Consider the following 16,243-nt stretch of genomic DNA (forward strand, 5'->3'; position numbering starts at 1 on the left):
TTAATAAATGTTAGAATCCTACCTTCCACAATAATTCAGAACTAAGAAAGAACCTGAAGCTGAGCCAGATTTCTACCTGTGCTATTGACCTGTGTTGCAATATTAATGGTTTAAATAGGATGATTTTTAACTCTTGGGTTGAAAGCCAGTGGAACATATGCCAATCACCTGAGAGGTGCTGTGAGAGACCCAGTCTGGAGAGGTGGAGTCACAAGAACCCACATTCAAAAGACCATAGAGGCTGAGATGTAGGGCTGAAGACAGTTGTGGAGGTAGTTACTTCTAGACCTGACTATTCTAACATATTCCATGATCGGAATCCCACATTCCAGCAGCTGTAACTTGAGGTCATTCAAAACTCTGCCTCTGTCCTAATTCGCACTAAATCTTGTTCACCTATTACTCCTGTGCTCACTGTTCCCGGTTACGCAACACATCCAATTTAAAATTCTCATTGTTGTTTTCAAATCCCTCCAAGGGAACCCTCTGCACTCCTCCAATTCTGGCCTCTTGAGAATCCCCAGTTTTAATCATCCCACCACTGATGGCCATGCCTTTAGTAGTCTGGGTCCCAAACTCTGGAATTCCCTCCCCGAATTGCTCTGCTTCTCTACTTCCTCCTTTAAAACACTGCTTAAAACCTACCTTTTTAACCATGCTTTTTGTCATTTCCCCTGATATCTCCATATGTGAATTAGTGTCAAATGTTGCTTTACCTTGCCTGTGAAGCACCTTGGGATGGTCATTATGTTAAAGGTGCCATATAAATGCAAATTGTTGTTATCATGTGCTAGGAGACAGGAAGCTGGTGGTAATCAACAAGGCAAGGGAGGATGCAAGCAGCAGCATTTTGGATGAACTGGTATTTATATAGGAAGAAACTCAGGAAAGCCATTCAGAAAGTTGAGTCTCAAGGTAACACAATAGATTTCAACAACATAAGGGGCGGACATGGGGTGGGGTCAGGGAAGGTTGCAGAACTGAAAGTACGTTGTCTTTTTGACTAATGGGATATGGAGTGCAGGGTCAGCTCTGGGCCAAGTTGGACACTGAGACGGAACCTGCATGGTTCAAACTGCATTAGCAGAGAAGGAAAGGAGGAAAGTCAGAAGTGGAGATGAAGGACTCTTGGCAAGCGCTGAATTGCATGGCTTTACACACTTGAAATACATTGAATCACACAGAGAGAAGATTAACAATCAGGAATGTGATGGAATACTCTCCCTTTGCCTGGATCAGTGCAGTTCCAACCACTGTGAAGAAGCTCGACACATCCAGCACAAAGCAGCCTGCTTGACTGGCACCCAATCAACCACCTTCAACATTCACTCCCTTCACCATCAGTAGACAGTGTGTGCAGCACCTACAAGATGCACTGCAGCAGTTCGCCAAGGCTCTGCGAGAGCACTTTCAAACCTCTACCATCTAGACGAGCAGAACACAATCACCTCCAAGTCACAACTATTCTGACTTGAATATAAGTTACTTCATCACTTCTGAGTCAAAATCCTCAAACTCAAACAACATTATGGGAGCATCTTCACCACAGGGACTGCAGGAGTTCAAGAAGGCAGTTCACCACCACCTTCTCAATTGCAACTAGGGGTGGACAACAAATGCTGCTCCTACCTGTTACACTCACATCCCGAGGATGAATTTTAAAAATAACAATATTATGGTCAGTCTTATGACGTGGCAGATGATGTATGCCAGGCAGGCCAAATCCACAAGGGAATCTTGGCCATGCTATCACAACGGTTTTGCAATTTGCATTTATTATGAGAAAATGTATGCACTGCATTCAGAAGTAATGAGTCCACTAACAACTTTAGAGATTTTAAAAATTAAATTAAACATTTATTAACAAAAGAAAAGATTTCAAGCACATGCATAAGATTACAGCTAATTAATTCTATAACAAATCCCAAAATTCCTAATTAACCTGACTCTCAACTACACACCCTCTTTAAGGCAACAGTCCAAAATAGTTTTTAAATTTAGATAGGCAATCCAGTAAGTTTACCACAGCAGCCACTCGGCAGTGGAATTCCAAAGGTGTTTCTCCAACTTTGATTACTGGGCACAGCAGACTTCTGCAAAAGTGGCTGGAGGCATTTTCCTCAAGGCTGTTTTACATGACCCTTTTAGATCATACATGGCCCCCCCAACATAGCCATCCATCCTTCTTTATACATGTTTCTCTCTCTTTAATCTGCAAATTCCATTGTTCTATACGTCTTTGGAAATTTACCTCTCCCATAATATAAAAATCTTTCATGTTGCCAATATGGTCAGTACCTTTGGGAAAAATAAACACACTGCTTGGCCTTGCTTGTCTTGTTAGTTGTACACATCCTATCATCCCTTTGAAATATAAACAACCCCTTCGCTTACCTAAAAATACAAATTTCCTTCACACCCTGCATGCTGCTCTCATCCATGTTTACTCATTAGAATTTCAAATGCCTTTTACGCCTAGCTTCCTTTGATAATTTCAACCTTGCAGTCTTTCTGAGTCCAATTCAATTAAATCACATAGACAGAACCGTGCTCACACTCATAAGCCTACTTTACAATAAACCACAATAATATTATGAAAAAATAAGTTAGTTTCATGACATCAGTGCCCCAGAAGATAAGTCTTCCAGTTATATAAACATATTTAAAATGGTTGCAATTTGTATAGCAATAGTACATTGCACCAAGACCAAATCCTTACTAAGGATACAATATTGCAGTGTAGTTAGCTTCCTGACCAATTCCCAAACTATATTTGCTAGAGGTAATTTCAGATTTACAGTGTTTCGATCAAGAATGTAAGTGCCAAAGTCATTTGGAATGGTAAAGCTGGAATTCCAGTCTTCAAACATACATTGCCTCACTGTTAGAAACAAGGGTCATGGGTTTAATTCGCTTGTCACAGCTATCTATGAGAAAGAAGTTACAGAGTTCAGTGCACAAACAATGAAAGCATAACAACTAATACAAGCTGCATTTGCATTTGTATTTATGATGCTGCCAGAGCATAGCCATGAGCAATGGCACCAGGACTGTTTTGCAGAGTGCACACTTTGTAGCCATCTGAAAAAAGTGTCACAAAGTTCATGTACAAATGAAACATGACCGTCGGATTTTAAATATTTGCTAACTCAGAAGTAGGATTGAGGGAATGTACCAACTTCGCCTTCCTGACAGTAAAAGTAATCTGCTTATCTGAATTCAAAGAAACCTCAGGCCTTCACCTGGGACAAATGAAACGATTGGTTAAACTAAGTGAGAAAATAGATCTTGCATAATACAGCAAAGTTGCTGTAAATGCACTTTAGATTTAAAACTCCCCCGCAGTCAGTAAAGCAACTCTCAGCTGGGCATTCAATAACTATTTATGGTTTCTTCAAATATTATAATTTCATGGCTATGTGCTTCCCTGTTAAGAGACATACCAGCTTGTGAATCTGGTAAAACGTCATGCGTAAGGAAAATTAAACTGCTCGGGGATTTTATTCTACAGTTGATTGTGGATCCAAATAATCCCACCTTGTTAATTAATTTGAATGATTTGACATCCTGAATCTGCATAAAAGGTTAGAGTTCAGTTCATCTTTATTATTAAGATAAATGCGATCAATGAAATAAAAACCATTAAGGTTGCATTTGCTTTTTAACTTTGTCATGAGATGTATATTGCTATCAATAGTGATCTGTCGCAGGATTGCAAACATACTATGACTGTTTGTGGCACTGTAAACATTATGGGGAGAATTTTCCACTCATCGGGTGGGCGCGTGCCCAACCCGACCGAGCGTAAAATGACGTGCGATGGCGTTGGGCGAGCGCCCCGACATCATCGCGCACTCGTGCGATATTTTGGTTGGCAGTCTGCCCGCCAACAATTAAAAGGCCTATTAAAGCCATTAAGAGGGTAAATCGATTAAATTTTACACTGCCCGTCCAACCTTACGGTTGGCGGACAGGCGAAAAGGCCAAGCGGCCTTTGCATTTTTTGGGAAACCTCATCCATGGGCGGAATGAGATTTCCAACAGCAAATTAAAAATTTTAAATTTAGTTAACAGCATGTCCCTGCTCTTGTGACAGAGGCACACGAGGAGACATGTTCTATGACATTTTAGAAATCTTTATTTTTAATGTTTTAAACTGTTCATCTCCCTGAGGCAGCTCCTGTGTCTCAGGGAAATTTTCAGGCATGTACACGTGCGCATGTGCAATGTTCGTGCTTGCTTGCCCCCCCTCCCACCGTCCCCCGCCCCCGTCCCCACACAGGCAGCGCTGAGCCAATCCACTCACATTTCATGCTGGGCCGGCCTTAACTGGCCTGTCAGCGTGAAATCGTGTTCCGGCCCCCATCGCGGGCAGCTTCCCGACCACCCCCACCAGCCCCCGCCGAGCCCGCTCAATGAAGGAAAAATCCTCCCCTGTGGGTAGAATTTTCAGGTCGGCAGGCCCGGGAGCAACCGAGGAACGAACCACCGATCGCGATGGGCTCCCGACCGCAATTTCACGCTGGCTGGCTAATTAACGCCCAGCCATCGTGAAACAAGTGCTGAAAGGCTCAGCGCTGCTGGGGTGGAGGCAGGAGGAGAGTGAGCGCTGAAGTCTGGGCAGGCACAGGGGAGTGCGCAATGAAAGCTCCCTGAAGGTGGAGAGCTGAGGAATTTAAAACCAATCAATAAAGATTTGAAACGGCAGAAAAAATGTTCACACATCAGATTCACTCACATGAAAATATAGATGATGAAAAATCAGTCCAAACATTTTTTTTAAATTAATAGCGGAAACCTCATCCCGCCCTTGGATGAGGTTTCATCAAAAAGCTAAGTCCGCCTGGAGAATTTGCCCACCTGCCAACTGTAATGTTGGATGGGCAGCAAAAAATTGCTGTCAACTGCTACATTAAAGGCCTTAACAGGCCTCCTAATTGTCGATGTACGCACTGCTGACTCTCGCGCGCGCTCGCCAACTGAAATGTGGCACGATGCCCGATGACGTCGGGACACTTGCCCATCGTCATTGTGTGCTATTTCACCTTCAGGCCCGTGCCTGCATGCTGAGTGGAAAATTCTACCCTATGTTATGTTACTAATTATGATGGAGCAGCACCTAGCTTTACATGATAATATCAAAAAGCTGCCTTAGTTGGCCTCCACCCTCCCCTCGTTATTGATTTAAACATGAATTACAGTCAAGCACCAAAACCCAAAAATCAATGTGAATGATTATGAGAGTAAGTACAAAATATCAAACCTTGGTACCAGCTCTCAATAAGCAGAAACCAATGTGTCCAGCCTACACTGAGCTGAAATTCCATCTGAACACCCTGCATCCTCCAGCAGACTGAAATCTCGTTTTGTACCTCTCCCTCAACCCAACAATGAATAGAAGTACAGCCATTGATCTCCATCAGCCAAGCAGAAAGAAGCACAACATTCTTCCCCATTCCCAAGGAAGGAGAAAGCTGTTCCCAGCCCCCACCACCGCTGAACAGAAATCAATACCCAAAACCTCCCTCCCAGCACAAGAAGTATGACAAACCCCACTGTAACTTCCAAAGCTGAGCAGCAAAATTCTGAATTCCCTCCTTCCCTGCCCCATTGATGGCCTCACATGTTGTCCCCTTTCGTGAACAAAGTTATACTATATACAACAAACCAATCTCATAAGTGCATTGTATTGCAGGACACCACCAGACCTGTCCTCAACCATGTCTGTGCTGTGTCCCGTACATCGACACCGACTGCCCTACTTCCTGCATTTCTGTCCTTATTCCTCAATTCCCTTCACTTTGTCCTCTTCTTCCACACACCAACCTCTACATTGAATATCCTCCAACTCCAGAATGATGCAACCACTGAACACGTCATCATCTCCCCTCCCTTTTCAGCAGTTGGAAGGGAACATTTCCTCTGTGACACACTGCTTCACACTTCCATCACTCCAACACCTTTCTCATGGCACCTTCTCATGCAAGCACAAGAGCTGCTACTTCACCTCTTCCCTTGTCACCGGCCAGGGGCCCAAACACCCCTTCCAGGTGAAATAGCGATTTACTGTTTGTTCTTTCAACTTAGAATACTGTACTCATTGCTCATGATGCAATCTGCTCTACATTCAGGTGGCCAAATGCAGACTGGGTGATTGCTTTGTAGAACACCTCCATTCAGTCCACAAGAGTGACTCTGAACTTCAGTTCACCTGTCATTTTAATCCTTTGCCCTTCTTAGTCCAACCTCTTTGTTCTGTGCTGGAGTAAAAAATAGAAGGAATGGAGCTTGTCTCAAGATGAAAACATCATGATACATGCTACCAGGATCGTGGTCATGGACCTACAGGATTCATTGCTGCTGCTCACAAACCAGTTTCAGGTTAATGGAGGGGAAACCCTTCCAATTTGCAGTGGTAGTGACGTCATGTGATAGGAACTTCAGCCACATGATTGCAGGCAATGGTGCTTTGGGCCTTCGGGAATCCTGAAATCTGTGAACTTCAGGCTCGGTCTACAGGGAAAGTGGCAAACAGCAAACACTCCTCCTGTCACCCTATTAACACAAGCCAGAGGCAAAGAAGTTGAGTGTTACAGTGAACTTGGCTGCAATAGGAATGCTGCACTATTAATGGCAGCTGGTTACAGGTCATATAGTGGAACGCGAAAGAACTCTGACAATCTCCCTGCAGATGTGCCACACAAGACAAGGAGTAGGAACAGGACAAGACCATATGGCCTATCAAGCCTGCTCCGCCATTCAGCACCATCATGTCTGATCTTGGGCTTTAATTCCATTTTCCCGCCCGCTCCTCAAATCCCTTAATTCCCTGAGAGACTAAAAATTTGTCTATCCCATCCTTAAATATATTCAATAATGGAGCATCCACAACACTCCGGGGTAGGTAGTTCCAAAGATTCACAACCCTTTGAGTGAAGCAATTTTTCCCCATCTTAGCCCCAAATAATCATGGACTGCAGGAGCTCACCACCATATTCTCAAGGGCAACTAGGGATGGGCAATAAACGCTGGCCTAGCCAGCAACGCCCACATCCCATGAATGAATTTAAAAAAAATCAGCCCCTTATCCTACCCACTCAACCACCTGACTCACCTTATCCACTTACCTCACCCACCCTACCACCCTGCCCACCAAAGACTGGACTTTTACACCTACTGTACGGCAGTTTGTGCCGTTAAAAGGGGTGTGGCATGACTTCCCACAACTCTACTCCGTTCCAATGGAGCTCCCTGATGGATGCTGCGCTGCGCATTTCTGGGAAAACCGGGCTCGGAAGGTCCATGAAGAAATATGGAGCACCATCGGGTCAGGGGAACTTACAAGCACTGTGGCAATCCGGCAGTCATTGTGCTGCTAGGAGATCCGGGCCATGTATTTTTATTTACGTAAGATATCTAAATTAGTGTTAAACTGGATAACATTCCTACCCATTATAAAATAGCATACCCTTTTGCGTTAGCATTGTAAAAAAATATCTACTTCTTCCTAAAGAAGTATAAATTTCTCTACCCTGCTTAATACACATATTAACGTGTATTATTCTCTCTAAATACATATGCCAAACTGAGCTTTACAGCCTGTAACCTTGTCTGGCTTAACTCCCTTTCCAGACTGAAGCAAAATTTTGAAAACACACAGCTTTTAATTTTTTGGCTACAAATCTGAAAGTGACTACAGACATCTCCCCCGAGGTAAAACAAGCTTGCCACAGAAGTACAATCCAATCTGCTTTGAAATGATACAGGAACAAAAGGGAGACTTCATCTCTTAATAACTTCAAGTTAACTGTTACGCAGAGATAAGGTAGTCAATCCTCCAGGTTTTCCCTGTAAATCTTCCGGAATTAACGAATAATCTCAAGGACACTATTGTGGGCAAACTGGGAGTACATTCAGAGAAATATAACAAAGATTGTTGTTTAAAAAAAAATTCTTTGAGCACTTTTGTTGAGTTGTTCTAAAGATAGCAGACATGGGAAAAATGGTTGTGTGGCCGAGGTCCAAGAATCAACCAACTGGGTAGTGAAATCCATTTGCTTTTCCAATCAGCGTGGGGAGGCAGTGCACTTAGAGGATGGGCATATGAACAACTAGTGGTGAGAGCATGTGGTGGGACAGGAGGGGGGAAGAAGTCATGTGATAAAACCTCCAGGACTATGTTGCACCAGAGATGGCGACCCTAACCAGGGGTCATCCATTCGTTGGAACGTTTGTCTACCTAAATGCCATGGCAGCCTGATAGTTTGAGACTTTTAGTCAACAGAGTTAACTGAATAGAATGGCACTTTAAGCATCAAAAAGTGCTTCTGAAGAACAGTGCACCTGAAGTGAGCCCTCTGGCACGCTGAAGCATGAATAGGACTTTGCGAGGAATGCAGCTGCAATCTGACAATAAGGCGCTTGCTGTATCGAAGAGCCAGAATTGGCGGAAGTCCTCAAGAAATTCGGCATCCTGCATTTGGTGGTGTCTGTCATGTTTGAGATGTCGCACTTCAAAGTATAAAAGAAGTTCACATGAGGGAAAGAAAGCTGGTTATTTCATGTATTTTACCCCTTTCCCTCAATAATCTTCCCTCTCCCCAGAGGTAAAAGGTGGGGATTTACAAGCAACTGAGCTACTGAAATGTCTTTCAACAAGCAGCTTCTAATTGACTTCATGAGATGTCTATTTGAAAGTACTTCTCCACAAAGAGTATCTGGGCAGTCACTTTAAAAGGAGAGGCTGGTATGAAACCTTCCTGCACCTCTACAAAAGACACTTCACATTCAAACAATAGCAGATATGTGAGCAGGGAACGAACGCATTTGCTCCTTTAATTTTCTCTCCACTGACACTAACAGTCCTTGGAAACACATTGGTCTTCCACATTCTCTGCCCCATATGGCTCAGCTGATATCAGGGATTAACTGCAAAAAGAAGTGGAGAATAAGCCCTTGCATTTCTATTCACACAAATTCCAATGTCATATCAAGCCTGTCTTTTTTAAAATGTTAATGATGTGCAAACCTAACAATGCCTTTAGAATCCTGTGGCATTTGCATTTCAAACCTTCTCAAATATTTAGGTTATTGGAAATCATTTTGACTTTTCCAACACCATCATTCGACTTTGTGCATTTCCATTTCTATATAATCTGCACTAAACTTCAAAAGCACTTTTGATGCCTAGCTCAACACATGCAAACCTCAGACATATTCGCTGCTTATTTCTGAAATCATATTTAATGAGCATATTTTTTTTATCTTTACATACCTATTCCTCGACAGTTTCTTCTATGTGCATGCACATATTTACTGAATAAAGATAGAAAATAGATGACTGATTACAAGAGGTTTGGATGATGCCATAAATTATCAGAACAAATTAGATTACTCGCTGAGTGCTGGTGGAACTCAAGGTATGAAACACTGCCTTACATTCATGGTCATTCTTTGCATCATCAAACTTAGTTGACTGTTAAGCATTTTAGAATGTCCTAAGATATTGAAAAGTGCTATTTAAATATAAATCTTTGTTATGCTTCATTGTTGAGACCTTAAAGCTGCAGTGCTCTATTCATGGTGATGGGTACTGAAATCACTCCTGAATCTAAATAGATCTAAATTGAGGAAAAAATTAATAAATTCTAAACTTAGGGCCAGATTTTCATAAAATTGAGAAGGCCACGTGGACCTTAAAAATTGATGGGTAGGACCCGGATGTGGAAGTCCAATCTCCATTTCCAACAGATCCAATTTTTGCTGGTAGTGGTGATTCACGCAGGTGGGAAACTCAAATTCTACAGGGCCACTTGAACTTAGTGCTGAGTTCAAACAGACCCCATTTTGGCTGTTGCAAGCGCCCCAACCCGCAGCATGGGAGTCACAAATTGATGGAATGTAATGTAAATGTTCTTAAACGGTACACAAGGCCTGATTAAATGTCATTATCTGAAGTTTATTAAATCCTCCACTCTTTAAATATGAAAAACCCACTGCTGGGCTGCTTTTATTGATAGGCCATCTAGTGTAAGTTAGAAAAAAAAAGTGCTGTCTGTTTGTGCAGTTCCAATAGTAGTCTTTGTTGACATTTCCCAAGGTCTATTATTATGCCATTATCAATGCTTGGCTGAGTTTCAAAAGTTAGAATTGCCTCAGCAGGGTTTCTGAGTTCACATTTCGACAGTTTAAAGAGGCTATTTTGGGTTAGCTGTCTTTGATATGAGGTCCGAATAGAAGGGTGTTCTTTTTCATAAGAGATTGCCACTTGAGGATATTTAACAGCTTTGAATGAGGCTCATGAATTGGCATTTTTTTTCACTATCAATTGTGTCTGAGTAAGAGCTGTATTAGATTATTTTGAAGTTTTTTTTCAGCTCCTGAAGTCTGCCACGGTGGATACTGGGTGAGTGGTTATGGAAGTGGCATGGGGGGCATGAGTTGGAATGGAGGGACAGGGGTGTATGAAGGAGCATGGGAGTGAATGGGGAGCATGCGTTAGAATGGATGGGCATGATGTTGGATGTGGGGGTGAGATGCTGTGAGGGCTAGAGAGTCTAACAGCTTCTAAAGCAATTGAGTTGAAGTCCCAGATAACCCCAAGGTTGGCTTTCTAATCAACCCACCCTGTGATAGCCTAGGATTTGCTTCCAGGGTCAATAGGCCTTAATCTATCCCACACCTGCCTCCCCAGAGTGAAAATTGGGTCTAATGGGGTCCTTCAAATGGAGGCGGGACTGGTGAGTCAGGAAAATTCCTAACTCTAGTTACCCATTTTGGTAGTGCAAATCTAGCCCTTACTTTTCCATCTAAGTAGGTGTAATTCATCTGGATTTTCAGAAGGCCTTCAGTGAGGTGCCCCATAATAGACTCATGAATGAGGTCAAGAATGTGGCGTGAGGGGATGAGTGGCAGAATGGATTGCTAGCTGGCTTCAAGACAGAAAGCAGGGAGTGCAGGAGGTTGGAAGTGGTGTTCCACTACAATGAGTGCTGGGACCACTGTCATTCACAATTTACATTGAAAATTTGAACTTTGGAGTCAAGGAAAAATTCTAAATTTGCAGATGACACTACATTGTGGGGGATAGTCAATACTGAGGAGAACTCCAGCACATTACAGGAGAACATTAATATACTTGCAGAATGGGAAAATAATTGGGAAATGAAGTTCAACACAAATAAATGTTTGGTAGAAAGAATAGGGAGGTCATTTATTACTTGCAAGGTGCAAGTCTAGGCGGGGTAGAGGAACAAAGAGATCTCGGAGTACAAATGCACGAATCACTAAAAGTTGTATCACAGGGTAACAAGGCCATAAAAAAGGCAAACCAATCACTAGGCAATATTTCTAGAGGGATAGAACTGAAAAGTAGGGAACTTGTATTGAACATTAGAGCACACTTAAGAGTATTTTGTGCAGTTCTGGTCACTATCTTATAAAAAAGAAATAGTGGCACTGGAGAGGATGGAGCGAAAGTTTACAAGAATTATGCCAAAATTGTGTGGTTACACAGATCAGGAAAGGATAAACAGAGCGGGTCGCTTTTCTCTTGAAGAAGGCTGAGGGGTGACTAGAGGTCTTAAAAATTATGAAAGGTTTTGGTTGAATGGATACAAAGGGAATGTTTCCTCTTGTTGGAAACAGTACAACTAGAGCCACCAATATAAGGTAGTCACCAAAATATCCAATAGGGAATTCAGAAGAAACTTCTTTAGCTAAGGAATGGTGAGAATGTGGAACTCGCTACCACAGAAGCGGTTGAAGAATAGATGAAGTTAGGGGGAAACTGGACAAGCATATGGAATAGAAGGGAACAGAGCGTTACAATTGTAGATTTAGAAGAGGAAAGATGGGAGGAGGCTCATGTGGAGCATAAACACCAGCATGGACTTGTTGGGTTGAATGGCCTGTTTCTGTGTCCTATACCCAGTTTCTGTGCCTCATATCCAATGTAATCCAAGTGCCAGAATCTTATATTGATCAGGCGGGCACGCACCAGACCAAAACACACGTGAAATTGTACAAAATGACATCGAGTATGCGTCCCAATGTCATTGCGCATGTGAGCAATATTGAGGTCGGCGAGCGCGCACGGGAGTTGGAGCTGCGCCCGCCAACATTTTAAGGGCCAATTAAGGCCATTAAAAACCTTATTATCCATGATTTTACATTGCCTGTGCGATTTCACACTCGTCACATAGGACAAACGGGCAGGCGGGCAGCCTGGTTTTAACGAAACCTCATCGAAGGGCGGGATGAAATGTCCAGGTGAAATATAATAAAAAATGATATCAGGAGGCTGATGTTTTTTGAGTTTTACTGTCAGGTGCTTGAATGTACTGCATAGATACAGTTTGCTGAATTGTTTTCTTCTCATTTAATTTGTATAGGTCTGCAGTTCCCTGAGGCAGCTCTGCAGCAGCTGTCTGCCTTCAGGGAGCTAGCTAGAAGCACCCACCTGCACCCTCACTTTTGTTGACACCCGCCCTCTTCCAGCTCCTTTGGCAGCGCTGAGGCTTTCTCAGCGTGTGTTTCAGGCTGGCTGGCCATTAGTCAGCCAGCCAGCATGAAATTGCATTTGGGGGCCGATCGCGGGCGGAAGCACATTTTGCGTCCACTTCCAGGCCCGTTGATTTGGCGCGCACACCAAGCGTGAAATTCAGGCCAATGTTAAGTCTCTTGAATTTCTCAGTGGTATTGAAGCTCGTTTTAATTCCAATTATATGCCTAATGCTGCCAGGTAAAATACTTCCGTGATATTTATATTTTAATACAATTACTGATTAGGGAGAAGCAGATAAATGGAAATTCATTAGGCTGTACAAGCTAACTATTATAATCTAATTCTGGTTTGAAGTAAGAGCGCACATTATACAAACTACAGGTGTGTAGCATAAAAATCATTGATGTGCTATAATTTTATATTTATCACATTGGCAGATGAAGAATGTCAAATTAAATGTTAAGCTTGGCATCTTACAGAGGAGTCAAACTGTTATGCAATGTTAAAAAGTATATAATTTTTGTGTGATTACTTTTTCTCACATCATTCTGATACGAACGCTTGAGTGATCCTTCTCTTCAAAATGTCAAGGAAAATCACAAGTGGAAAGTCCTCAAAAGTAATATGATAATTAAGACAAAAATGAACATGAAGGAACATGCTCATGCACATATTTTGCTGTATAATATATTTCATTCGTACACATTAAACAATAGGATTAACTTCCATTAGCACGATGTTAAATTAACTGAGGGCCTTCATAAATGCATTTCAAATGGAGCAAAATGGAAATGTTGAAGGTGCCCTGTATTATCAAAATCAATCAGAATATCAAAAAAGTTGTATTCATGGAAGTTTAAAATACGACTGACAGAAATTCACCTTATCCAAATTCCTATTATATTCCAACTGCCAGTTGAATAGAAAGGAAAGCTGTCATTTAAATAAAAGCAAAATACTGCGGATGCTGGAAATCTGATATTAAAACAAAAAATGCTGGCTCTGAAGCAGTCATATGGACTTGAAATGTTAACTCTGTTTCTCTCTCCACAGATGCTGCCAGACCTACTGAGCTTTTCCAGCATTTCCAATTTTTATTTAAGTTTTCATTTAACTTTGTCTGTTCACTTATCCATGCCCCCATGCCTGAATTAATTGACTTCTATTTGGTGACAGCATGGTTATTAAGTACCCTTACAATTTTAAGTTGATGCCTAAAATATTTTCAGTTGATAATCACGGATTGAACAAGTCTCAGTGACTCGAAAGGTGCTATATGGCTGGGCTCTAAAAATATTTCCATTTGCCTCAACTGTTAAAAGCATTAAAAGTGCTCTTTACTTTTGTCTATCTTTTAAACTTGTTGGCATGAAAATATCATTTTTTTTATCCATTCTGAAATTGTAAAATGGAGAAGGCGGCGTCCATATTCTTGGAGAAGCATATTGTACTAAAAATGTAATCCTGCAATCAAATTCCCTTTGGTTATTGGCTAATCCCCAATTTCTTTTCATTTTCAAAGAAGCACAGGATAGGAATAAGAGCAACAAGGCAAAATGTTCCCTTGTTGAAACTTTGAGCAATTTCTCAAATCTGTCATCTTTGATTCTTCAAGCACAGTGAGTGGCCACTTGTTTGCTTTGTTTAGGTCAAATTATGTGCTAATGAAACACCTTGGTTTTAAAATTCTCACCCCTGTTTTCAAAGTCGTTCATGTCCTCTACCTTCCTTTCTCTGTAACCTTCTTCAGCCCTACAACCCTCTGAGATCACTGTGCTCCTCCAACTCTGGCAGCGTGTCCATCTGTCCATCACAGATAAGGTCACCTCTGATCACCTCCTTGTATCTCTCTCCATCCACACCCCTCTTCATTGTTCCAATTCACTTAGAACTTTCAAAACCCCAACTATTAAACCTTTGGTCTTCTATTCACCGCAATTACTAATATGCTTAACCACACCCTCACCTCCACCTTTGATTCCCTCATCCCACCATGCCCATTCTCCCGGTATAGCTTTCAATTCTGCTCCCTTAAGTCCAAGAGATGCAGGCTTAAACTGATATGGCAGACAACTGGTTTCAGCATTCACCACCAGATCTGGCTGGACCACTTAAAGCACTATTGGATCTTGTTCTTATTTGTCAAAGCTGCTCACTTTTCCAGGATCACCCTGACATGCAAAAACAACTCCCGGTTTCTTTTTTGTGCCGAAAACTATCTTCATAAATCACTCTTCCCTGTCTCCTTCACTATCACCTCCAACCAGTGCGAAAAACTCATCAACTTCTTTGTCATTAAGATTGAACAGAGCTGCCTCTGCTGCTACTCCCTTCCCGTAACCGATCCAGCCACACTTCCTCAAAGACTCAACAGTTACCCAGCGCCCCCCCACCCTATCCCTGAACTTGTATCATTCTCTAGTTTCTCCCCGATCTCCCCTCATGTCCTCTTGGAGTCCATCTTGTCCATGAGATGCAGCTCCTGCTCCTGTGACCCTAATTTCACTAAACTGCTGATCACAAAATTTCCTTTCCTGATTCCCATGTTAGCTAACACTGTGAATGGTACTCTCTCATCAGGTTCTGTCCCCCTTGCTTTTAAATCTGGCATCATCACCCCTCTCCTCAAAAAAACACTTGACCCCTCCATCCCTGCAAACTACTACCCCATCGTCAACCTCCCTTTCCTTGCAAAGTTGTTGAACATATTATCACTTCTGGTCACTGTGCCCATCTCTCCTGGAACTCCACATTTGAATCCCTGTGAGACTGTGACAAAGGTAAACTATCCCTCCTCATCCTTCTCGACTTGTCTGCAGCCTTTCACACATCCTCCTCCAAATTCTCTCCACTGTCATGCAACTGAGTGGGGCTGCACTCACCTAGTTCCATTCTTACCTATGCAATCATAGTCAGAGAATCACTTGAAATGATTTTCTATCCCATACCTGCAGCCAGGATCTATACTGGGCCCCCTCCTATTTCTCATTTACCTGTGCTCCCTCAGCAATATCATCTGAAAACAGTTTCTACATGTACACTGATGAAACACAGTTCTACCTCACCACCACCAATCTTGACCTCCTCCACTGTCTCTAAATTGTCAGGCTGTTTATCCGACATTCAATACTGGATGAGTAGAAATTTCCTCCAACTGAGCACTAGCAAGACCAAAGCTTTGTCTTTGGACCCCACCACAAACTTCATTCCCTAGCCACCAACTCCATCCTGACAACTGTCTGAGGCTGAGCCAAACATCACGAGATGAGCGCCTAAATACATCTCCATGCTAGCATTGAGACCATCTAGTTCCGCCTCGGTAACATTGTGCTTGCCTCCACTCACCTGCTGCTGAAGCCATCAACCATGCCTTTGTTATCTCTAGACTTGACTAATTCCAACAATTTCCTGGTTGTTCTCCCACGTTCTACTCTCCATAAACTTGAGATCATTCAAAATTCATCTGCCCAAGTCCTAACTTGATCATTGAGCCACATGTGTACTGACCTACGTTGGTTCCTGGTTAAGCAATGTCTTGTTTTTAAAATTCTCATTCTTGTTTTCCAATTCCTCCATGGCCTCGCCCTTTCCTTTCTCTATAATTTCCTTCAGCTCCTCAATCCTCTGAGATATCCTCACTTGTCTAATTCTGGCCTCTTAAGCATCACTGAGTTTAATCGCTCCAGCATTGGTTGCCTTGCCTTCAGCTGCCAAGGCCCTAAGCTCTGGAATTCCTTG

At 42.4% G+C, this 16,243-nt stretch overlaps 1 protein-coding gene across 2 annotated transcripts in view; it reads right to left on the bottom strand.

The window, feature by feature from the left end:
* Positions 1 to 16,243, bottom strand: part of mdga2a (MAM domain containing glycosylphosphatidylinositol anchor 2a) — a 918,070-nt gene that overhangs the window by 140,118 nt on the left and 761,709 nt on the right. The gene's annotated exons all lie outside the window — the stretch shown is intronic.

Source organism: Cetorhinus maximus, chromosome 18, assembly GCF_964194155.1.
Source record: "Cetorhinus maximus chromosome 18, sCetMax3.hap1.1, whole genome shotgun sequence".
Taxonomy (NCBI): domain Eukaryota; kingdom Metazoa; phylum Chordata; class Chondrichthyes; order Lamniformes; family Cetorhinidae; genus Cetorhinus; species Cetorhinus maximus.